The sequence below is a fragment of the Pseudonaja textilis genome, chromosome 1 (assembly GCF_049901715.1).
Source record: "Pseudonaja textilis isolate UNSWEBS1 chromosome 1, rPseTex1.2, whole genome shotgun sequence".
Classification (NCBI taxonomy): domain Eukaryota; kingdom Metazoa; phylum Chordata; class Lepidosauria; order Squamata; family Elapidae; genus Pseudonaja; species Pseudonaja textilis.
In genome coordinates this window covers 181,284,392-181,309,667 of record NC_141990.1, presented here as the reverse complement: position 1 = coordinate 181,309,667, position 25,276 = coordinate 181,284,392, and the positions used below count along the sequence as shown (strand labels likewise).

Below are 25,276 nucleotides of genomic sequence, written 5' to 3'. Positions count from 1 at the left end.
TCCACATTTTGGACAGAGAGGACTGCCGGTTTGAAAGAGGGGTCAAAGAGGGCATTTAGGTCAAAATTGACCAGACTTCTCTCAACAGAGAGGGAGGGATACAATAGCAAAACATAGTCACCGAACTAGTAGTAACACCGGTTGAATCCCATCCCTGGGTGATCCTGATGGCACAGATAAACCTCCAGGTAGCCTCAATGACTTGCTAAGATAATGCAAATGACCAACTGTCTGCAAGGAATATAAATCCTTCCATTCCCCACCATCCAGTCCGAGCTGAATAGAATAGAATAGAATTCTTTTATTGGCCAAGTGTGATTGAACACTCAAGGAATTTGTCTTGGTGCAAATGCTCTCAGTATACATGAAAGATACATTCATCAAGAGTCAAGAATCATAAGTACAACACTTAATAATAGTCATAGGGTACAATAAGCAATCAAATCATACTAGGAAACAATCAATATAAATCGTAAGGATACAAGCAACAAAGTTACAGTCATAAAGTCACAAGTGGGAGGAAATGGATGATCAGGAGTGATGAGAAGATTAATAGTAATAGTAATAGTAGTGCAGACTTTGTAAATAGTTAGACAGTGTTGAGGGAATCATTTGTTTAGCAGAGTGATGGCATTTGGGGAAAAACTGTCCTTGTGTCTAGTTGTTCTGGTGTGCAGTGCTTTTGAGGGTAAGAGTTGAAACAGTTTATGGGATGTGAGGGGTCTGTAAATATTTTCACAGCCCTCTTTTTGACTCATGAAATATACAGGTCCTCGATTGAAGGCAGGTTGATAGTAATTGTTTTTTCTGCAGTCCTAATTATCTCTGGAGTCTGTGTCTGTCCTGTTGGGTTGCAGAACCAAACCAGACAGTTATAGAGGTGCAGATGATAGACTCAATAATTCCTCTGTAGAACTGGATCAGCAGCTCATTGGGTAGTTTGAGCTTTCTGAGTTGGTGCAGAAAGAACATTCTTTGTTGTGCTTTTTTGATGACTTTTTTAGGTCTTGTGATATGATAGAACCTAAAAATTTGAAGAAGCTTTTTGGATGAGAAGCAAAACATCTACAAAGAAAAACCAAAGAAAGTCCAGTTGCCTCTTGAAAAAAGTACCTTTGGAGCCACCAAACCTTTTCCCCCATCTGTTGGCATAGATGTGCTACCACTTTAAGACTTGCTGCATTTCCTGCACTGTTAAATGTTTCAGTGGGTATAGAATCTGAAAGTCAAAGGGAAGAAAATTTAGAAGGCCTCATTGTGAAAGTAAAATTGAAAAATCTGAGCAAATGTATATTAAGATGGTAATGCCAACTTGCATGCTTAGTGTGCATAGAGTTCATTCAGTTATTTTAAATGTATAGCACTTTTCTGCTTATATAAATACTTACACATTAGAGTAGAAGGCAAAGAAGTGACGGTGATAGACAGCTTTGTTTTCTATCAAAGTTCAAGAATAAAGATGGACAATGTGCTGGAGAAATAACGGTACACATTGTGTGAAGTGACATAGATTCTGTTTGACAAAGCAATTTGGTGATGGAGGCAACATGATTCACTTCACTGAAGTGGAGAGGCCACCTTATTCACCTTGATAAAGCAATTTGGGTGGCCTTGGACCATTCTGAGCCAGTGCAATGGAAAAAGGCTTCTCTCAGTTAGACAAGATCTGAAAGAGAAAGACTTTCAATATACTAAATATCAGAAAGTTAAAGAAAATATTTTCCAGGGCATTGGGATGTACTCTTATAAAAGTTCACAAAGAAACATTACGAAAAAGAAGCCAACTTCAAATTATATATTTAGAGACTATTACAAAGTGTATCATGAACCACAAGAAGAATCAGCCAATCAGTAATAGGCCCAATAGAAACTGACAGGTCCTTGACTTGATAGTTACCAAGCAGAAACACACAGCAGATGAAGAATTAGGGGGGTGGAAATGCTTCTGATTGCCAAAGCTATTGAAACTAGAAGAAAGAGATGGTGGCAAATAAGGTGGATGGATGGGTTCAAATAAACTGCTGGAATGCCCTTGAAGTTATTACTAAATCAAAGTCAATGTGGAAAGCATTGGTCATTCAGCCAGGAGGAATAAACTTGTTTTTTGGCAACTTCTATACTCTTGTCATCAAGCAACTGTATAAGGGTTAACAGGAAGGAGTGGGAAGATTAAATTTAGACAACTGAGTCAGACCTCCTGCTTGGGACATGTCTGTTCTGCATGTCAGTAATGCCAAATTGGAATGGAATATATTCTTTCAATTGCAGGATATCTTTCCAAAATGAAGAATCTGTGGAAGCTTTCTAACATTGCTGGTCTGTTCATATAAATAATTAAAGCTGAGCAGAGCTGGGGTAAGCAAGTAAAGGTATCACTTTTATAGGTCTTCAGGATGATGTTATTTAAACACCAGACTGAAAAGCTCATTTAGTCTCCTACAAGCCACTAAGTCTAGACAATGACGATCATATGCAAGAAAGATAAAGTTATAAAAAGCACCTTAATAAACAAGGATGTAAACTGAAGATTTTTTTTTTTTACTTGAGGAAATAAAATACAGTCTGATGTTTTGGCCTAACCAGCTGACATCTCTGTCTGCACAAAATCATTCTTAGAATTAATTGTTGAACCTGCTGTTTTATTTACATGCAACATAAAGCTGTCCAGTGAACAACCCAGCTCTTCTGGAAGGTAAAAAAAAAAGTACATTATCCTTTGCACACAAAAAGACCTCGGTTGAAAAGGCTGGATGTATAGCTGATTCATGATCCCTGAATACAAGGAGGAGGAAAAGTTGTTAAAATAATAATTACATGTATTGACCGACACTCTACATTTTCATTGGAGTCACATTGGTGCAATATTTGTTGAGGGCCAAAATGCAAACCTAGCAATAAACAAGTGAATAAACAGAGATTGGAATTCCAAGGCCATAAACTGCTATTGGAAAAATTAGAAATTGTTTTAGCTTGAACATAGTTGGCTCATTGATATTGGGGAAAAAAAATCAGTGCACATGTCCAAAAGCAAAATAAAACTAAACCCTTAAAAAAAAACATCTAATAAAGATAAGGCACGACAACCTCACTGTCAAAAAATGTTGTTTTCTTTGATCGGCTGCCAAGTGAGCCAGTAGGACCGGTGCTCTCACTTCCATGTAATGTGGTGTTGGCAAGATAAGTGATACTGAATTAGGTTAGGGGGAGTAGAATGTGTATCTGCTGTCCAAATGATTTCTTAAGGTTGGCTTGATATTCTCCTGCAAAAGCAGCCAGCAGCAGGAGGCATAATGATTAGATTTTTGTGGCATTGTGGGGTCAGCAGATAGAGGAATTGCAATGCTTCCCCCTGATTCACGGGAATCAATTTCATGTCTAACAAATGTAAATGGTCAAAGAAGCCATGCAAAATAGAGCAATGTGCACTACAGATACATGGCTTCTGAGTTGGGTCAAAACACAGCTGAAGCACCGGCAATGCAGTGGAAATGACTCAGTGGTGGGATTCAAATTTTTTTACTACTGGCTTGGTGGGCATGGCTTGGTGGGCGTGGCAGGGGAAGGACTGGGATCTCCATTGTCCCCTCATTCCTGGGGAAGGTTACTGCAAAATCTCCATTCCTTCCCCACCCCACTAACCTGCTTTCCAGCTCTGTCCTCCTGTGCAGGGCAACAAAAGAAGAGCCAGCTGATCAGCTGGGACTCGGGAGGCAGAGAATAGATGGGGGCAGGGCCAGTCAGAGGTGGGGTTTGCCGGTTCTCCGAACTACTCAAAATTTCCGCTACCGGTTCTCCAGAACTAGTCAGAATCTGCTGAATACCACCTCTGGAATGACTGGAAGTCTTGTGGTGAGTTTCCTGTATATTAGCTTCTCCAGGAGGCTAAGTTGAAAAGAAAGGCACTTGAGAACCTTTTTCCAATTGCTTCTGTCCTCATCAGAAAATTTTATGCCCTTGCAGAGAGAACTTGTACATAAACCAGTATAAAAATTACATATTGCTCATTACGTGGGAAGAGCAAAAGCAATTCAGCCTGTGGCCTCACCAATAACTAAAGTTGATGGAAAAAATATGCAGGGCTGAATAACCTCAGGGTTCCTCTGCCTCATTAATGTCTAGTTTGCAATAACAGGTAGATCAGGTCTTATATGTCAGGAGCTCTCAAGAGAACTTTGCTCTACGGGATAAAATGGGCAGAAAGCAGCATACTGATAGATGTAAAGTCATCCTAATTTGTCTACTATGGGTACATAGAAGAAGTGTGTGTGTGTGTAGGTGGGGAATTAAAGTACTACAGATGCAGCCTCACCTATGAGAACCAATATATTCACTGTGATTCTAATGCTGTTAGCAGGAATTGTACCTCTTATGTGTAACATATCTATTTAAATCAGATAGTAAATATACACTTAATTAATTCCTCTTTGATTTCCACGATAAAATGTATTAACTTGTATCTTCCCATTTGACTTTTTGAAAATGTCACAGTTCTTTCTTCACTAATAAACTACGCGCGTATGTTAGCGCACATAGATACACATAGTGCTTAAGGGATCTGATCAAAAATAATCATGTCAAGACTAATGTAAAATTACTTACAATGTAAGTAATGTCATCTATCCCCAGTGCCACAAACCATGATCTAAAACACTGTCTAACTCTCCCCCCGTCCCGCATCTTTTTATCCCATCAGGGTGCATCATATAATTACATAATCCTGCATTATATTTTTTTCTTATTTTGAGGGAAAAAATACACAAGGTTTAAGTATTTAAAAACTAAAGTTTGAGAATTAATCTGTCAAAGACCTATTGAAGGCCATTAATGCAACTGTATATTTAACCAAAAATTGTAATGCTGATTTTATTACAATTTAGTCTTCACTACCAGTATTAGCAAAGTTAAACAACTACACATGCAAACCTTGTGTCTGTAAGAAATTAAAATACTACCATCTATGAATAGTTGATCTACATTAAAATATAAGTCAAAGGTTAATTGTTTAGCAATTAACCACAATTTCCTAATTTAAACAGTAAAATTATGCATCTATGAAAATACAGCTGAGAAAATTAATGGTAGTATCAAGGGATTCTAATATGGCTTATAATTGATCATATAGGACCAAATCAATTGCTTCTCTTAAAGAACTAAAACTTTCACAGACCTATCCAGACAATCTGTTTGAATATTTGATAGATTCATAATATAGGATAATACAGTGATATAAAGTTGAGATAATTAGTCTAAAACCATCTGGACCAAAGTTAGAATCAGCCTTCTGTTTTAATATACCTCATGTTAATTGATGTAATTTAAATGATTGAATTTCTTACTGGACAAACATATTTTAGCTACATGCATCCTGAACCCGAGGTATGATAGAGACCTTCCTTATAAATAGTACAGTTCTAGATGATCATTTCTCAGATAGGAAAAAAAAAATCTATCCATTGTTGATTTAAAAAAAAAAAACTCTTGTTAAAATTGAGGCCTATTACCAGTTCAAGAAACAAAAATATCTGAAGTGAATTCATTTCTCCAAACCTTTATTGATTTTTAATTTGTATGGCTTTCATTTTATTTTTTTCTAGCAAAGCTGGGAAGCCTTATAATGTTTTCCTTGTTTAACTCACAGATGTTCTGGAAGGACAGATCAGTAAACTAATCTGTGTTATCAGGTTTTATCCTTTGTGCAAATCTATTTTTGCTGTGATAATGGCATCCAAAGTAACTTTCATTTCTGATGTAATCTGATCATCCTTACAAATACTGTCTTTAATCTTCGGTACAACTTATCAATACATATTAACATGCCACCTAATATTTGGTTAATAATAAGGTGGACAGCTTACTACATAAATATTAAAAAGTCTTTGTCATCTGTCATAAAAAATGTTTAATTCACATTGGTGTTTTCCAAAGTCTACACAGTAGTTCCTGAGAATATCATGTTGGTCTTTTATCTGATGAAAGTTTAAATTTTAAATGACCTGCTTAGTTCTCATGATGAACAATAGCTTGGCCCTCAAGATCTCAAGATCTCATTTAATTGTCTCCTATCTGCTGCTTGCCTCTTCCTTGCCACTACTTAAGACTATCTCTTTTTATTGTCCTCATCACTGCCCCAGAGTTTGGCTATCTAAAGTGTGGTCTATTTCCTTAAAATAACAGTGACCAGATTTGGCTACCTTGGGGATGCACAGTCTATACCAGGGCTGTCAAACTCCCAGCCCATGGGCCGGATGTATCACATGCTGGCCATGGCTATGCCCATTTATTGAACGGGAAAAATGTCCCAATACATAATGTGATGCTGCTGTGATGACTTGAGTTTTGACACCCTTGGTCTACACAAAGAGTAGAGTAGTGATAGGTCCCCCTATTCCAATTGCCACACTGGTTTTGTCCTCCTATAAGGAATGGGGCATGGCATTTGTTTCAGAAGGAACCCTCCCTAGGTTTGTAAGGTCACAACTATCCTTGGGAAAGTAATTTGAAGTTACAGTAGTATTTGTCTGATGGAAACTCATCTAACTATCAGTTTAATACATGAACATAGCCTGTTTAGAAAAAAAAAAAGGGGGAATTCAGAGCTGGAAAATGTTGGAAGATATGCAAGGCTGCAGATTAGTACTACATATTTTGGCTTTAGCAGTACCATTGCAATTTATTCTCAGACCATAAGCATATATAAAAAAAATTTTTTCAAGTTGTTTTTAATTCTCATGAATGCTTCCATGTTGTTTTCTTGTCATCTTCTGGGATTTTTTCCCTCAATCCAATGTACATCAGAATTTCCCAGTGATCTTCTAATACAAGGGTGTCACACTGGCGGCCTGTGGGCCGGATGCCTCATCACAGGCCACACCCACCCCAGCTCCACAAAGGGAAAAAACATCACAAAACATCATGTGAAGGCAATGTGATGCTGCAAGTTTGACACCTGTCAACTAGAATCAATTTTGCATAAGGCTTTCATTTCTTTTTTGCTTCCCTTTACATTTGTCACTGGCTAGTAGGTCAGGGTTGTCAAGCTCGCAGCCCGCAGACAAGATGTGTCCTGCACTGGCCACATCTATGCCCAATTTGACAACAATGTGATGATGTGAGTTTGACACCCCTGGGCTAGGTGCTGCCACTTAGCTGGGAATGTGCTTATGTAGGTAGGTTCTTACAGAACCTAGCTGAGAAAAATAAGGGTTAAAAGGCGGTTTGCTCGAGAAACAAATATTGGGCGTTGGTTGTGATGGTGATTGAGGTGATTGGGCTGGATTAATGGTCTGAACTACCAAACAGCTGATGGCCCTGTAAAGGATTTCTAGGCTCCTATCATCATTTAAATAGGTTTAAAGGAAGATTGGATGACTCATTGGCAAACTTATCCCTATTACTCTGACTAACAAAAAGAATAACCTAGGGAAAATTAATGAGTCTGACAGCATTATCTTTTGGAGATACCCTGTGGGGACATTCATCACTGCTTTACCAAGACTGTGTGATCAGCAGTACAAATGGGGAAGAGTTATGGGGAATGTCTGCACAATCTTGTTTGAAAAGGTCATTTTTGTGTGTCATTTTAATATCATTTTTGTTTCCTGATGCAATTTGAATGGTTTGAATAAGGGGTCATGGAAGGGTTTATTGAAGGTATATTGCTTTTCATCAGACTGGTATCCTTTTTCCAGCTAGACATGACCTTCAGTTTAGGAGGCTTGAATGCCAGTCTGCTGAGACAAAGCAGCACAGTAAGACTTGTATGATTGTCCTAGGTGATAGAGGCATATTTGATCTTGAACTAGGATAATGTTACACCTCCTTTCACTGCTTTCACCAAAGATAAGTTATTGGGTGTCCTCAAAAGGAAAGCTTTCTGGTGGGCAAGCACAGATCTTAGTTAAATAGCTATTTGGACTGAGAGTCTTTGGTCTTAATGTCAGTCACAATAGAATAGGATAGAATATGATGATTGGCCAAGCGTGATTGGATACAGAAGGAATTTGTCTCCGGTGCATAATCTCTCAGTGTACACACAAGCTACAAATATACCAGTAATGGAGGGGATAGAGCTCTAAGACTAAGTCCAAGGCACACTGATACCATTCCAGATAGTTTCTTCCACTATCACTGAAATGAGTTTTGAGTTGCTAGACCATGTTTTCCAAGGCTTAATTCAGCTTCCTTTCTCCATGCCACTTGGCAACTCTCTAACAGTATCACAGTTGGAGGTTGACATAGGGATGATGGCAATACTTGTGTCCCTCTTGAATTCCCTTCTTGTGAAAGGACTTTTCTAGCATATCCCATATAGGATTAAATGTGTTCTTATTCTGTTCTCTTCCTGGCTTGACTATGCCATTGCTTCTAGTTCTGTTTTCAAAGCACTAATGCAATGTTCAGTAAATAGGGAAATTCATTTTTTTTTCTTAGTGACACTTCTTGTGGCATGTGAAGTGTGCTCTTTAAAAGTACAGCCAAATAAAGTGTTTTCCTTAAATGATATTCATGTTATTAATTACAACGATCCCATCCTCTTCAACATTGGAGAGCTATTGTTATCCCATCACACTTTGTGTTTTCAAGAGAAGAGGGGGAGAGAGAAAGCACGGCTTAGCTTAACTGGTGTGCATCTGATCCAGGAACAACAGGCATTTTCAAAATTGTGTCTTAGTCAGCTAGTGTGTGATGAGATCTGTTTTTTTTTCTAATGGCTTGCTGCCTAGTCTATACATTTCCATCAACACTGTTTTTCAAAAAGCCAATTCACATCCTTTGACCTCCCTCCAGCATCATCCCCACCCCCAGCTGACAATAGGTTTGCATTCTGCACCTTCCTTCAAGGTACATATCTAAATTTCCCTTGAGGTCTTCCAGGATGACATTCTTCCATCTCTTTGTTTTTAAACTTTATGAAGTGGTCCAGTCAGAAGATCTCAAAAACCACTTACGAAAAGTTTGCACAATATTATCAATGCAGAATTATAGCTGTTCATATGGCTCCTGTTTGATGCTGTTTTCCATCTTCTGTATTCTGTTTCAGAATTAACAAAACAGAGTGCATCCTGCATTTTTATGAACATCACGTGGAAGGATGATCAAGTTTCAAATTAAAAGAATGGCATTGAAATGTAGAACTGTCACGTTCTCTCAGGTCTGATATTGGGATATGGGGTTATAGATCTTCAACTCAGGAAATAAACTATATTGCAAACTAAACTTTACTGTAGTTACATTTACTTTAGTTGAGTTATGATAATGAAGTTTTAGTAACACTAAACATTAGTTATGTTTCATTGTAAACTACAAAGAAGTATTGTTTCTGCAACAAAACGGCCAAAATATATAAGCTTACTGAACCTGGCTGCTTAAGTCCTACTGTAAGCCAGAAATTTCAACTGCAGGAGAATATAGCAGCTCATTTATGCAAAAGTCAAAAACAGTCTTTTTCAGCTTTCAGGCCAAATCTCCAAAGATGTTTCATTGGTTTACATCAGAAGTGACTTGCACCTTTGGAGAACTTCAGCCTTTACTGTTGACCCACACAATAGCCTGTATACGGTATACTGTACTTCTCAAGAAACATTCTCTTTACATGCATAGATTAATGTCAATCAATTGCTATAAAGCAGGGAGCTCATGCTGGAACATAGGTGAAGAGTGAGAAGGTGAGCTCTGTTCATTTGGTGCTTCCTAAGAATCAGTTACTGCATACTCTCGGGGATGGTCCAGAATCAAGATGACCTGCTTATCAGAAGTTGAAGTCACATCCGCATATCAGATTCTCCATTTGACGCCCAGCTTGCTCTTGAAATAGACTAAAAACAGATAAAATTCAATAGGAACTAGGGATTTCTCCATAGAATATGGATTCCTATGCAAACTTTCTATGTGACATAGATGGAAGTTGAATAAGTTAATAACTTTTAGGGCTCCAAATAGCCCAGTGCAGGACATTCCCTTTTCATCTAGTTGCAGAGAGCTTTGGAAATAGTCTTGGAGAAGGCACAATGGTTAGAATGCAGTATTGCAAGCCAACACTGCCCACAGCCTGGAGTTCAATCCTGACTGGCTCAAGGTTGATTCAGTTTTCCATCCTTCCGAAGTTGGTAAAATGAGGACCCAGATTGTTTGCGAGCAATATGATGACATTGCTCAGAGAGTGCTGTAAAACAGCATTTTACAGTATATAAGGAACAGGATATAAGTCTAAGTGCTGTTGCTGTTGCTAATCAGAAGCCATTAGTTCAACAGCAGGTACAGAAGAAGCATAACTTAAGCCAATGAGTGGGATGCGAGACTATGAGAAAGAAGTACTTTCTCAGACTCAAGTATGAATCAGATGGGGTCCCCCTTGGATCCTGGGGTTTAGGTGGGAAGACAGATCTGCTTATTCAGGAAGCAGAATTTTAGCATTCTGGTGAAGTCAGTTCCCTGATCTGGTTTACTTCATAGCTGAAACTCGATCTGTTCCTGCATGGTCATTTCTGCTTTGGCTGTCAGACAGAAAGAACCACAATTTATTTTCTTGGCTCAGAGAAATATTGACTTTATGGAACACTTTCCATGAGAATGCTATTCCTTCTGGTAACCTCTGCACAGCCTGCCTGCTTTTCTCCTCAACAACTAAGTACTCCGGCAAAGCTGCTGCGGCTGTCCAGACAGCAGAAGGCAAAGGGGAAATAGCGTCTCCTTTTTCTATTTTTATTTATTTTTATTTTTTATTTATTTGATTTGTCAATTGCTTACAAGATAATAAGTATAAGTATATACATAGTTATGAATACATAAAATGGGTACATATAAGAAAAAAAATAGGACAGGTAGGGTAGGCACGTTGGTGTGCTTATGCATGCCCCCTACAGACCTCTTAGGAAAGGGGTGAGGTCAATAGTAGACAGTCTAAGCTTAAAGTTTTTGGGGCTTGAGGAAGAAACCACAGAGTCAGGTAAAGTATTCCAGACATTGACCACTCTGTTGCTGAAGTCGCATTTCCTGCAAACAAGTTTGGCGCAGTTAACCTTGAGTTTGTACTTATTGTGTGCTCTTGTGTTGTTATGGTTGAAGCTGAAGTATTCATTGACAGGTAAGTCATTGCAATGTATGATTTTATATACCATACTTAGATCAGACTGAAGACAGAGTAATTCAAGATTTTCTAGGTCTAGAATTTCAAGTCTGGTGGCATAAGGTATTCTACAACAAGTAGAGGAGTGGAGAACTCTTCCTGTGAAATATTTCTGGACTTTCTGAACTGTATTGATATCAGATACATAATGTGGGTTCCAGACTGAGGAGCTGTATTCGAGTATTGGTCTAGCAAATATTTTGCATGTTCTAGTTAGTAGTGTGATATTACCAGAGAAAAAGCTACGTAGGATTAGGTTAACAACGCTTAATGGCTTTTTGGCTATGTAGTTACAGTGGGCTCTAGCACTTAGATCATTAGAGATGAGTATTCCAAGGTCCTTTACAGAGCTTGGATCATCAACAAGGTCTTGACTATTCAGCTTGTATTTTATTTTCTGATTTTTTTTTTGCCAATATGTAAGACAGAGCATTTATTTGTTGAGATTTGAAGTTGCCATTTGCTTAACCATTATGATACATAGTCAAGGTCTTTTTGAAGGGTAGCAGTATTGTCTGTGGTGTTGAATAGCTTTGCATCATCAGCGAAGAGAATGCAGTTGCTCTTGATATGATCACAGAGGTTATTTATGTAAAGTATGAAGAGTTGGTCCTAGAACACTGCCTTGGGGGACACCACTGTTGACAGGTACAGAATTTGATAGGATTTTGACCATTTGTTGTCTATTTGACAGGAATGCTTCTATCCAGTTATGCAGGTGTCCAGAGAAACCATAAGATTTTAGTTTTAGGAATAGTTTGTCGCGTACCACTGAATCAAAGGCTTTACAGAAGTCTATGTAGATTGCATCTATTGTTTTGCCCTGATCGAGTTATGTAATCCATATGTTTTTGCAGTGTAAGAGTTGCAGGTTACATGATAGTTTTTTTCTGAAACCAAATTGTTTATTAGAGAGTAGGTTGTTTGTCTCTAGGTGGAGGATAATGGATTGGTTAATAATTGATTCCATGACTTTACAGGTGACGCAGCATAAAGAGATTGGTCTGTAATTTTCAATTAGGCTGGGGTCTCCCTTTTTGAAGATGGGGATGACCATGGCTTGTGGCCATAGGTTAGGCAAGAAGCTGGTCCTGAAAGATTTTTCAAAGATTATGCCTAGAGGTTCTGCCATGGCAGTGGATAGCTTTTTAAAGAAGTAGGCACATATTCTGTCCGGTCCAATAGATAGAGACGGTTTTAGATTGCATAGTGCTTTTTCAACATTGTCTTCTGTAAAATTGATATGTATTAGATCATTGTAGTTTTCTGTGGTTCGGCTAGGAAATACTCGGCATGATCCATTGCTGTTTACAAATACTGAGCCAAAGAATGTGCTAAAGATTTTGGCTTTAATGGTGTTGTCGTTGCAGTCTTTACCATTAGGTCCTTTCAGGGGTGGCATGGACCTTGAAACTTTTAGTTTGTTGTTTACAAAATTGTAAAAAGCATGGGTGGAATTGGTGCGTAGAAGGTTTTCCTCTTCTTTAATGTGACAAATGGTGCATTTAGTCTTTATCTGGTGGCATAAATTTTTGTGTCGGCAAGTTGGCAACGTGACCAGATTTGTTTTTCCGCAAAGTGATCTCTTTTTGTATTGAAGCTTCCTTATTGTTATGGGTAATCTGTTTTTTGGGGGGGAGTGGTTATTGGTACATATAGTTTGATGACTCTTTTGGCTTCAAGTAAAAATATGTTGTAATGGTCTTCAACAGTATTGCATCCAGTGAATAGAGATCGCCAATCAAGGGATAAGGGATCGTCGTCTATAAGATCATAGTTGCCTTTTTTGAAGTTATAATTGGGGATTACATCATTGTGATGATTTTTGTGTGGGCGTATGTTGAGACAAAAGTCAATCATATTATGGTCACTGTTGGAAAAGGGTTCTTTAGTTTGTATTCCGTAAATTAAATTCAAACTATTGCAGAAGATGAGATCGAGGCAGTTGTTAAGTCTAGTATTGTTGGCTACTAGTTGTTCCAGTCCCAGATTTGTAACAGCATTGTAGAAGGTTGCTATCTATCCTTCATTGCTTATTCCTAGCAACAGCAGATCACTGCTATACCCAAACCAAGAATGAATCGGTTAAAATGTATTTATTTAAAAATATTTTTATAGTCATCCATATATTGGATGGTGCACAAAGGGGAATCTGAAAATTTCAATATCATTGACAGCAACAAGGGAGCTTCCAAAAAAGTCAACTTCCTTGTTAACTCAGGGAGGTTTTTCTCCATCCATGGAAATAAGCATCTGCTATATCCTTCACTGGGGGAAATCAGGATATTTTCTCTCCCCTCCAAAGCTACATGTTTCCAAAATTAGGAAACCGTGAAGATGAAGGGAGATGTGGTGACCTTCTACACTGTCATACCACTGCCATGGCTGGTGAAATGAAGATATATTGGAAGATGCTCAAAGAATAATTGCAAAGCTTAGAATGCATACAATAGTTATGCTTCACAGTATTCTCTTTGAAGCAATATTATGTTTCCTAATACTATATTTTAATGTTTAATATTATATCTCTTATGTAGAATAGGAGTACAAGTACTGAACAAAAGAAATTAAAATTAAAGGCAGGAGATAAAGAGAAAATCGAACTAAAGCATCCAGTATATTTCTCCGTACTGTATTGTATTCTTTCAAACCATTCACTGCTTTATATCTTGCCTGTTGTCTTTTAAATTTCTCACCTTTCTTTTTCAGGATCTGTAGAGAACTACAAATATGACCTTGGAGAAGAGAAGCAAAGTGCAAAAACATGAGTTAAATCCAGGAAATGAAGAAGGTGTTAAAATGATCCCATCTCAACTCTCTTTCATATCAAAAGGAGGGGAAGGAAACGTAGGACCTTTATCAATAAAGTAGAGTTCCAATATTTCTAATGCTGCCTCCTGATCTGGTCTGCCTCAAGGGACTAAGAGAATTCCATCAAGTCCAGCCCATCACAACTTTTCAGTCCTCATCTCAATCCATTCTTGTGTCCTTCAAAGATTTGTTTTGCTATTTGATCTTCCTTTATTCTCTCTACAAGTAATCTCAAGGTATTGCTTTTACACTGGTTGATCAGTTGTGTATTCAGTCCACATCCATTAGCACCTCATTCATTTGCCTGTCTTAAAATTTCTTCATTTATGTCCCCATCTTTAGCAAGCATTCCAGCAAGATACACCCATACAGCTACTAGCTCAAATTGTCATAAACATATCACTTGCAATTTCCTCCCCATTTTCTTCTCCAACACATTAAGTATAGAACTTATTAGTGCTGTACCTTCAGGCAGGAATCTGCAACATTTATAATTTTACTTGCCTTTTATGAATTAATTTTTCTCTTCTCTCTCTCTCTCTCTCTTTTAAATCTGCTATATTTTAAACTTAAAAAAACCTTTTGTGACAGGCCTAAAATACAGCAGATAAAAAGAAAGAAAAAAGAATAAAAGAAGGGGAAAAGCCATCAAATGCAGCTAAAATTTAAGTACCTTAAATGCCTGAAGTTACAGCACTAGTAAATTCTATAATTAATATATTGCTAATCCTAAAACTAGATCTCAGGCAAAAATTTCTAGTAGGTACAGACTTCTTTTTAGAAGATAACAACATGAAAACTGGCCTTTTTATAGCTGACATATTGCATCTGCCAATCAATGATTTAACCATTCAGCTTCCAAATCTATGAATTTTCACTCCCAAACCTTTTTCTTATTGTTCTAAGGAGAGATACAGGGGTGGGATTCTACCGGTTCTGTCCACTTCTGTAGAACTGGTTGCTCTGAAAAGCAGCAAACAGAGAGCATACATAGAACTGGTTCTATGTCTGCTGCTGTTGTGGTCCACCTGCTGCCGGGACTCTTACCTGACCTTTATTTTCCTGCTTTTTCAACCGCAGCTGCTTTGCGCGACACAGCTGCGGTTGAAAAAGCAGGGAAAAGGGGGCTTGCACGCAGCACTGCTCAGCTGTCTAGGCAGCTCAGCAGGTCATAAATTGCACTCACGCAACTCACACAACTTGCGTATGTGCACATGACACAAAGCAACAGAACCGGTAGTTATACCGGTCTGATCCCATCCCTGGAGAGATAGCATACACTTAGTCCTGATCATAGGACAGAGCTACTTATTTAGGTTTAAGTTAACAGATATCTGAATAGCCAAAGGATAACATGGTGGAAAGGATGACAAATGGGGCCAAAGGAGGACATACATTTTAACTTTCTTGGTATCCATAACAAAAATTACAAGTAAAATTGCAAAAAAAAAAAAAAAGCACTTAAGTCCCTATGTATATGAAATTACTTTTCCCAATATTTTTCTGCAAAGTCTTTATTTTCAAGAACATATCCTAGTAATAATATAGAAGCCATGACACTGTCTTTTTCTGATTTCACCACAGAAGGGTATGATGAGTCATGTGATCTGCAGATTATAGGAATTATAGAGTTGAAGGAGCTGGATTGAAATCGATTGCTGGAATCAGGAAATATATTAAAAAACAGACATAGGCTGCCTGTTGAGGGATAAGGAAAAAGAAGCTGACAATGTACAAGGTCATAATATATGAATGTTTCAAAGACTACTCATGTGAAAACATCCTCTCCCCCAAAATTGGGTATACTTTGGTAATAGCAGGGTACTATTTGATTTTAAGACTATGCTTGCCAGAGAACATGAGAAGGCATGATAAATCCAGTGGTGGGATTCAATTTTTCTTTACTACAGGTTCTGTGAGCATGGCTTGGTGGATGTGGCTTGGTGGGTGTGGCAGGGGAAGGTTACTGTAAAATCTCCATTCCCTCCCCACTCCACTAATCTGCTTTCAAGCTCCGTTCTCCTGTGCAGGGCAACAAAAGAAGACCCAACCAATCAGCTGGGACTCAAAAGGCAGAGAATAGATGGGGGGCGGTGCCAATCAGCAGTGGTATTTGCCAGTTCTCTGAACTACTCAAAATTTCCATTACTGGTTCTCCAGAACCCGTGAGAACCTGCTGAATACCATCTCTGGATAAATCTTTCTAGCATAGGAAGCCATCCCCCCTCCTAGAAAAATGAAATATTTTGAGGAATGTTGAAAAGGCAGGATAAAATATTTTCCCTAAAAGTGAAATAAAAAATCTTAAAGGAGACAGAAACTCGGAGCCCCAGCTCCCTGCCCCCAGCAGGTATTTTGTACCCATTAAGAAAGATTGGGCCAGCCTATCCACAAAACAAAAAATCTTCACTTCCAGGATGATGGGAATATCTTTCAGGTCATAATAGGGTTAAACCATTACTGTTATGTCCTGAGAACTCTAGGAGTTCTCACTCAGGTCCACTCACTTTGTGTGGGCGTTCTTCCCCCTTTCCTCATTGGTTGGTTCTCCCCAGCAGCCAGCTATAAAAGCAGGCTGCGGGGTCCAACCAGTTGCTGATTGCTGCGAGCCAGTTCCAGGCGTGGCAAGCACGGTCAGCCCTTTATTGCTATAATAAAGTATTGTTGCACTCATGCTCTGGTTCAGCCTCTCATTGCCCAAACTTAACACTGGCGACGAGGATGGGATGGCTACCAGAAGCACCATGCAACCGCTGAGTCACTAGCCGCCGATCCGCAGCCCAGAGGGAGCGATCGGCCGGCGATAAGAGAAACGCTGATCCGCAGCCAGAGAGAGCGGTCAGCAAACAAAAAGAGCAAACAAAAAGAGCAAACGCTGATCCGCTGACAGAGAAAGCGGCCAGCAAGCGATAAGAAGCAAGCGCTGATCCGCAGCCAGAGAGAGCGGTCAGAATCGAAAGTTAGAAGCGTCTGTAGCCGCTTGTTAGCCCAGCTACAGGGAAAGTGAAGCGCTGCGAGCCGCAGCCGCTCAGTATCAGGCGCGAAATTCAAACGGTTGTCATTTGAATTTCAAACCTAAAAGGTACAGCACAGCGCTGTAGCCAGTCACTGACGCCCACACAGGCGCGAATCCAAACGCCATCAACGGCTAACAGCCAAACGTGGTTAACCCAGAGAGAAAGAGAGGATTGCAAACAGCCTCTCCTGAGCTGAAATCACTTGCCCACCACGGGCACTAAAACATTGTCTGCTGCCCCAGAGAGATTTTTTCCACAGGTTGTTCAACCGGTCCCAGCACCATGAGTTCCAATCCAGTCTTCCCGGCGTTCAAACCAGACGAGGAGAAGTGGGAATCGTATAAGAACCACTTTAATCATTATATCGATGCAGTTGGCCTGGCGGATGCGGGAGAGCATCGGAAAAAATCGTATTTCCAAATCTACTGTGGAGCCACCGTCTACGATACTGCCACGGCACTCGTGGCTCCTCGTGAGTTGAAAAACGTTCCGTGGTCTGAGTTACTTGAAATTCTCACTAACCACTATTCCCCCAGGCCCTCACAGATTGCCAGGAGATTCACCTTCTGTATGAGGAAGCAATCGAGCAAGGAGACCATCAATCAATATATGGCCGCTCTCAGAACAGCAGCACTGCATTGTGGGTTTGGAACCTACCTGGAGGACATGCTCCTCGATCAATTAGTCTGCGGGGTCAAGGACCTCCACCTGCAAAGGCGCCTTCTCGCAAAAAGACCTCAACCTCGCACAAGCAGTCGAGGAGGCCTTGGCAGCTGAGCTGGCAACAAACTCAGCCACCGAAATCCAGGGCCCAAGTGCCAAGCTGACATCACTTCCAGTCCACTCCGAGGAGGTGGTAGCAGAGGAAACCATCAGTGATGAAAACGAAGTCCACCGCCTCTCCAACGACAGACGGCCGCAGGTAGGAGCCAAACAAGAAAACATCGGTCCACCCAAGCACATCACCCTGTGCCTAGCCTGTGGGGGATCTCATCAGAGGGCCACCTGCAAGTTTAAAGGAGCCACCTGCAATAATTGCCATAAAAGGGGACACATCGCGAGAGTCTGCCAAGCCCCCCAAAGTGCAGCACAAAGACACCCCCCCTCGCACTCGGGACCACAGAGGCAAGTATTGAACTGTCGCACGCACCACCTTGCCAAGCACACTTGCCACACTGTTAGTAAAATTTCTCTCTCCGTTTCCCTAGAAGGTAAACCGTGCCGCATGGAGGTTGACACAGGGTCAGCGCTCTCAATTATCTCGTGGAACACCCTTAAGAGGCTCCAACCAAGCCTATCCACTAGCCGGCTCCAGAGATGCCAGTTTGTCCTGAAGGACTACCAGGGGAAGACCATTCCTGTAATCGGCAGAGGCAAGTTTCTTGTCAGTTTTAAAGCTTTTAAAGGTCACCTACCTCTAGTGGTAGTTAACGGCAATCTACCCACCTTATTGGGGCTCGATTGGTTTCCCCATCTCGGCCTAGGGCTAACAGGAGTCCATGTTGTCTCAACCTCAGACACTGACTCCTTATTCGCTGATTACTCAGATGTATTCAGCGAAGAGCTGGGGTGTTATAACGGTACCCCCATCTCATTCTCAGTTGACCCCCAAGCAGTCCCAATCAGGCTAAAACCGCATAGGGTCCCATTTGCTATTCGGCCAAAACTAGATGCGGAATTGGATAAACTATTAAAACAAGGGGTCATTGAGCCAACAGATTTCGCCAAGTGGGAGACGCCCATTGTCACACCCCTCAAAAAAGACGGTAGCCTGAGAATTTGCTCGGACTACAAGACGACAATCAATAAATTTCTACAAGTTAGCGCTTATCCTGTGCCCGTCATCGAGCACTTATTACACACATTCGAACCAGGCAGCATTTTTGCTAAATTGGACATGTCTCAAGCATATCAGCAGTTCCCTGTAGATAACCAAACAGCGGAACTCCAGACAATTGTCACTCACAGGGGTGCCTTCCGATGCAAGCGTCTCCAATTTGGCGTAAGTGTTGCCCCGGTATTTTTCAATCCCTCATGGAGCGGATTTTGCAGGGCCTCCCTGGTGTAGTACCCTACTTCGACGACATCTTAGTCTCGGCCAGGGACAGACCCCAACTCTTCCAAAGAGTTCGAGCTGTGTTAGAGAGGTTCAGACAGCATGGCCTCAAGTTGAAAAAAGAAAAATGTGCCATTGCCACTAGACAGGTGGACTTTCTGCGTTATAAAATTGACGCCTCTGGCATTCACCCCCTGGAGTCCAAGGTTAAGGCAATCCACGAGGCACCCACTCCAACCTCCAAAACTGAACTACAGGCGTTCTTGGGGCTATTGAACTTTTACACATCCTTTTTGCCCCATAAAGCATCAGTAGCTGAACCCCTACACAGATTACTGGATAAAAAGTCACCGTGGCACTGGGGGCACAAAGAAGACCATGCTTTTCACGCTGTCAAATCACTACTCACGTCAGAGGCGGTACTTATTCAATTCGACCCTAACCTCCCTTTAGTACTGGCAGCAGACGCCTCCCCTTTTGGAATTGGGGCGGTACTAAGTCACAGGCTTCCCAATGGCGCCGAGGCTCCCATCGCCTTTTTTCTCAAGGACGCTCTCTGCAACGGAGCGCAATTACAGCCAGATCGATAAGGAAGCCCTAGCAGCTGTTGCAGCCGTGAAAAAATTTCACGAATTCCTCTTTGGCCATTTTTTCGAGCTGGTCACGGACCACAAACCCCTCCTGGGCCTACTAGCCGGGGACAAGCAGACCCCTCAAATCCTCTCCCCTAGGATGACAAGGTGGACTCTCTTCCTAGCAGCCTACTCCTACAGACTTATACATCGCCTGGGTAAAACACTGTCCCACGCTGACGCACTCAGTTGCTGCCCCTTGCCGGCCCCGGCTGAAGACCCTGCTCCTGTCCATGCTATTTTCGAGATCACCCAGTTGGACCTACCCATCACTGCCCTGGACATTGCTGCTAAAACCAAGGCAGACCAAATGCTCGCCCAGGTGCTCGACTGGGTGAGGAGGGGGTGGCCGGGTGGCAATGTTGATAACAAATTCACACCTTTTAAGACTCGCATGCAGGAGTTGTCCAGTCTGCAGGGCTGTCTACTATGGGGCACTCGAGTGGTCATCCCGGCCTCACTGCGTACCCGAGTTCTGGAAGCGTTGCACGAGGGACATCCTGGCATCGTGAGAATGAAGGCGTTAGCACGCAGCTACGTGTGGTGGCCGGGTCTAGACGAGGACATTGTCAATTGGGTAAGTTCCTGCAGCATTTGCCAGGAATCCCGTCCTGCTCCCCCCATTGCCACCCCTACTAGATGGGAAAGCGCCAGCGCTCCTTGGTCCAGAATTCACATCGACCTGGCCGGCCCTCTGCATGGGAAGATGTTCCTAGTGGTCGTGGACGCCTATTCCAAATGGATTGACGTAGCACAGCTATCCACGACCACCACACTAGCAATCACCAATGTGTTAACACGCCTGTTCGTAACGCACGGGCTACCCGACTCCATTGTCTCCGACAATGGCCCACAGTTCGCATCGACTGAGTTCAGCCGTTTCGCTGCCAACCTGGGTATCCACCACATTTTCACAGCCCCATTTCATCCTGCCAGTAACGGATTGGCTGAAAGGGCCGTCAGGACCACTAAAGAAGCCCTGGCAAGGTTCAACAAGGATGACTGGCACCACAAACTCTCGCGGTTCCTGATGAGCCAGCACTCAACTCCTTGTTCAGTCACCAATAAGTCCCCAGCTGAGCTCCTGATGGGCAGGCGCCTGAGGACTGTATTGGACAGACTACACCCACAATACTGCCCTGACTCTCCCCTCGCTTCCACATCGGGGGTTAGACATTTTATCTTACAGGAGCCAGTTTTCGCGAGGAACTTCTCTGGAGACCCCCTGTGGATCCCGGGCGAGATCGTAGCTATCACCGGGCCGCGGTCATATCGGGTCAGACTGGAGGATGGCCGCGTCTGGAGAAGGCACATAGACCAACTGCGTAGACGCCTCAGCACCATCGCCAGCAGGGACCCAGAGACACAAGACGAGGGGAGGCTTCATCCTCAGCCTCACATCCACATCACGCCCGGCGATCAGTTCACACCTACAGCCGGTTCCGAAAGCCCGAACACAGACAGCGGCGCCCAGACAGTTGACCAGCCCGATCCAGTCTACGGGAGCACATCCCCAGTGATCAACCCTACGAGCCCCGGGCAGGCCCGAACCGAGGGGCACACTGGTGACACTTTGCCGACTCTGCCTTCCCAGGCAGATCCCGGACGGACAGACGACGTTCCAGAGCTACGCCGTTCCGGGCGCCAACATAAACCTCCTGCCTACCTCAAAGACTATGCATGTTCACATCTGGGGGCAAGGGGTGTTATGTCCTGAGAACTCTAGGAGTTCTCACTCAGGTCCACTCACTTTGTGTGGGCGTTCTTCCCCCTTTCCTCATTGGTTGGTTCTCCCCAGCAGCCAGCTATAAAAGCAGGCTGCGGGGTCCAACCAGTTGCTGATTGCTGCGAGCCAGTTCCAGGTGTGGCAAGCACGGTCAGCCCTTTATTGTTATAATAAAGTATTGTTGCACTCATGCTCTGGTTCAGCCTCTCATTGCCCAAACTTAACAATTACCATTTAGCAGAAGACACAGAACTCACTACATTGCACAATCTTCTAAGGGTATTTCCTTCATTGTAGCAAACCTACCCCCACCAAACTTCAACCAAACAAGGGAGCTCAGACAACCTATAGAGCCAGCTATGACCCCTACAACAGCCTAAAAAATACATGTTCTTCTACAGGAACAGGAAGCTCAAATATAAAGCCCAGAGAGAGTATAAAAGCCATCCACTCTCAACTCCATGTGGTCAGGTGCACCAGAACCCATGTGATTCTGCTTCATCATTAAACCATCTTTCCAAGCAGCCTCCATGTTTCTAGTGTCTCTTTCCTGGCTTGGAATTGAACCAGATGGATATTTTTTCCTATACTAGTAGCCCTGTATTTGTTCATGGGGACTTTATAAAAACTGGCTTCAAGATACATCAAATACATGATTTGTAAAGGAAGCTTCAAATGCCCCCTCCCCCCCCCCCGCCATTTTTGGTTAATTCGGAAAGGTACTGTGAAATTAATTTGTTTTTCTTAAAGTGAGGACATCATAATGACAGCTAGAACATTTCATGCTTTGAAAATGATTTAGAAGAAATACTTTGTCTATTGTATTGAGCAGAAACACACCATCAACTTATTAAAAACTGACTTTTTTCAGGCTACAACACAAGTCTGGAAAAAAATGCTTAATAAGTTTTGTTAAGTTTAATGAGCGGATCCCTTAAATCAGCAAGAGCTTTTTCTAAGCACCCACAGAAGCTGGAAAAATATCAGGCTGTTTTAGCCATGGGTAGAAATGTGCAGTGCTCACCTTGCCAGAGCTCTGAAGCTCTTCTGTAACATCATTTCCTGAGTTTGTGCAGCCAGAAGCAAAATTTTAAACCTTGCCCTAAATCAGCATCTTGGCAATTGTCCAGTCAAAGAGCAAATCAATACATTTTTCCCTTCCTGTCCTAGGATTTAAGTTCTTCCAGCAAAGGCAAAGAGGGCATTTTTGGAATGTGGGCCAGTCTGTTTGTCTCCTGGTTCACTCACCGGCAATACTGAGGAGAAAAATAAAATTAAATAGATGGTCTTTCTGAGAAGCTGTTAAGCTTCTGAAAGCATTTTAACAGTGGCAGATGAACTTTAACAGGGATTGAGGGCAGCTTAACGTCCAGTTTCAAATGCACAGCAGGAGGTTCCCCGAGGGAGGCCAAGAATTTTCCTAAGAAAATTATTCTGAACTATTTCTGACTGGACAATCGCATTCTCATTCGAGCCCCAATCGTCAGTGCAACGACTTGGCCCTGCAAGAATTAATTGTTATTAATCGACCCTTCTTGGATAAAAAGAGAAAGAATAACAGTGCTAGCATACACACATATCGTGCAATTTATAAAGCTGTATTAAGGGATACCCTACTTTCCCTGATAAAAATATTAGCATGAGGCACCCCCATATTTAGAATTTCACTCAACATCCAGTAGTTCTTTAGTGTAAGTTATTTGGTGAGAGGGACTCATTTACAAGGGGAATTTGTGCTTTCCTACAAAATTAACCCTGAATAGTTTATTTTGTGCTTCTGTGTTCTCAAATATCATTTAGCCATTAAAGGACACTTACAGAGGCTCTGCGACAATTCAGGCGCGTCTTGGCTATTCAGTGATATAAATATAGATGGCTCAGACACATGAAGAGGGTTATTGCTTTTGTGACCTAGATTTTTGTGTGTGTGTGATTGTTTTCCTTGCCGTCCTCTCCTTTTCTTGCACTGGAAAAATCCAGAAAGAACTTTCCTTCCTGGCAAGATAATTTTAATAAAAAAAATTTCCTATGTGATACTTCTTTTATTAATAAGGCTATCTGATTAAAACAGAGGGAAATAATATTTTGTAAATGTTCTAGACCAGGGGTGTCAAACTCAATTTCATTGAGGAACACATCAAGGTTGTGTTTGACCTTGTAGGGCTGGGGTGGGTGTGGCCAGGTGGGCATGGCCAGCTTGACGTCACTCATGTCGGGGTGCCTGGGATGGCCCTAGTGCCCTGCCAACAAAAATGGGCTCCCAATCTCCGTTTTCAGCTGGGATGGTCTCCTGCAACCCTTTGCCAGCAAAAACAGAGCTCAGGAGGGCCGCATACAGCCCCCCCCCCAGCTCCATTTTTTCTGGCAGTGGCACTGCAGGCTAGTCCTTCAATATTTCCATGGTGGCCCTTTGGGCCAGATCTAAGCATCCCATGGGCTGGATTTGGCCCATGGGCCTTGAGTTTGACATCCTAGGACATTCTAGGCCGATAGAAAAGAATGTTTGTAATTCAGGGTCGAATTATGGGGTCTTTTGTGCTCTCAGAGTGTGATTGTTTTTTTGTTTTTGTTTTTGCACATGTTTCTTTACCAAACTAGGTAACATCATCAACATTAGTAGGGAATGGGGTTTGCTCTCATTTTATAATCTAGTGACTAGAAGGTTTCTAGACTTCATTGTGAAACTATGGGTAGCCAAAGGGGAAAAAATAAATCTGAAATACTAACTTCCTGCTGTTATTAAGGTTGCACGTGGATAATGTCTGAAAACTCATTATGTCTAAAACAGAGCCCCTTTTCCACTTATTGACATTTTGTAATCAGCAAAGTATTTATCTTGTAAATGCTGAACTGAATAAATATTTGAAGTTTGATTGTAAGAATTGTGAGGATCTTCTAATAGTAAGCACAAAGTCGTTTTACCTGTGGATGGCAGACAGTCATTTTGTTATGTCCCTGGAACTCTAGGAGTTCCCACTCAGGTCCGTTCACATTGCGGGGGCGGTTTTCCCCCTCGTTCATTGGTTGGTTCTCCCCAGCAGCCAGCTATAAAAGCAGGCTGCGGGGTCCAACCAGTTGCTGATCGCTGCGAGCCAGTTCCAGGCTTGGCAAGCACGGTCAGTCCTTTATTGCTATAATAAAGTATTTGTTGCACTCATGCTCTGGTTCAGCCTCTCATTACCCAAACTTAACACTGGCGACGAGGATGGGATGGCTACCAGAAGCACCATGCAACCGCTGAGTCACTAGCCGCCGATCCGCAGCCAGAGAGAGCGATCGGCCGGCGATAAGAGCAACGCTGATCCACAGCCAGAGAGAGCGGTCAGCAAGCAACGAGAGCGAACGCTGATCCGCCGACAGAGAAAGCGGTCAGCAAGCAACGAGAAGCGAACGCTGATCCGCAGCCAGAGAAAGCGGTCAGCCAGAAACGAAAGTGAGAAGCGTCTGTAGCTGCTTGTTAGCCCAGCTACAGGAAAAGTGAAGCGCTGCGAGCTGCAGCCGCTCGTTGTTTTAGGCGCGAAATTCAAACGGCTGTCATTTGAATTTCAAACCTAAAAGGTACAGCGCGGTGCTGTAAGCCAAGTCACTGACGCCTACACAGGCGCGAATTTTCAAAACGCTGCCAACGGCTGACAGCCTAACCTCGTGCTAGCCCAGAGAGAGAGAGAGGATTGTAAAAAAGCCTCTCCAGAGCTGAAATCACTTGCCTGCCACAGGCACTAGAAACCTTTTGCTGCTGCCCCAGAGAGATTTTGTCCACAGATTGTACAACCGATTTCATCACTATGAATTCCAATCCAGTCTTCCCAGCGTTCAAACCGGATGAGGAGAAGTGGGAATCATACAAGAACCGCTTTAACCATTACATCGACGCAATTGGGCTGGCTGATGCTGGGGAGCACCGGAAAA

General features: G+C 42.1%; 1 long non-coding RNA gene across 1 annotated transcript; it reads right to left on the bottom strand.

The window, feature by feature from the left end:
• Positions 1-900: 900 nt before the first annotated feature.
• Positions 901-22,662, bottom strand: LOC148127953 (uncharacterized). The gene is made up of 2 exons (XR_015740724.1): positions 22,392-22,662; positions 901-1,219 (listed from the first exon to the last, which is right to left on the bottom strand). It is a non-coding gene; the product is annotated as an uncharacterized LOC148127953 (long non-coding RNA).
• Between the last annotated feature and the right edge of the window lie 2,614 nt (positions 22,663-25,276).